The following is a 673-nucleotide window of genomic DNA, read 5'->3' on the forward strand; positions in this document are numbered from 1 at the left end:
ATTTGTATATGAGTGTGTGCATGTGTATTTATGTTTGTTGTATGTAATATGTCTGTGTGTGTGCTTGCGTGTGCCATGTATGTATGTCTATGTGTGTGTGTGTGTGTGTGTGTGTCGCTATGTTTTTGCCTGTGTGTGAGTGTATGAGTATGTGTACATGTATGTATATGTGTACATGTATGTATATGTGTACATGTATGTATATGTGTGTATGTCTCTGGCCATGGTGTGTGTGTATGCATGTGTGCATGTATGCGTTAGTTCTTTGTGTGTAAGTGTGTGTGTTGTGCGTGATATGTCTCTCTCTGTGCACCAAATAATAGCTATTGTTCCCAGTTCAATAGTACTACCTGACTTATATACTCTGTGTATGTGTGTGTGTTTGTGTGTGTATGTGTCTGTGTGTGTGTGATGTCACAACATTCCCTTCGGCTTAAACACCCTCACCACCACCACAACTACCACCACCACAACTACCACCACCACCACTACCAGCATTGCTTTGATTACACTTCCACTTCCACCAGTGCCACCACCACTACCACTTATCACCATCACCACCACTGCCACCATCACTACTACCACCACCACCACCACTATCATCATCATCACTACTACCACCACCACCATCACCACTGCTACTATTACAACCATCACCAACATTACTACTGCC

At 43.2% G+C, this 673-nt stretch overlaps 1 protein-coding gene across 1 annotated transcript in view; it reads left to right on the forward strand.

The window, feature by feature from the left end:
* LOC106883896 (NAD(+) hydrolase sarm1) overlaps positions 1–673 on the forward strand; it is a 125,880-nt gene that overhangs the window by 115,883 nt on the left and 9,324 nt on the right. The window lies entirely within an intron of this gene.

Source organism: Octopus bimaculoides, chromosome 25 (assembly GCF_001194135.2).
Source record: "Octopus bimaculoides isolate UCB-OBI-ISO-001 chromosome 25, ASM119413v2, whole genome shotgun sequence".
NCBI classification, from domain to species: Eukaryota; Metazoa; Mollusca; class Cephalopoda; order Octopoda; family Octopodidae; genus Octopus; species Octopus bimaculoides.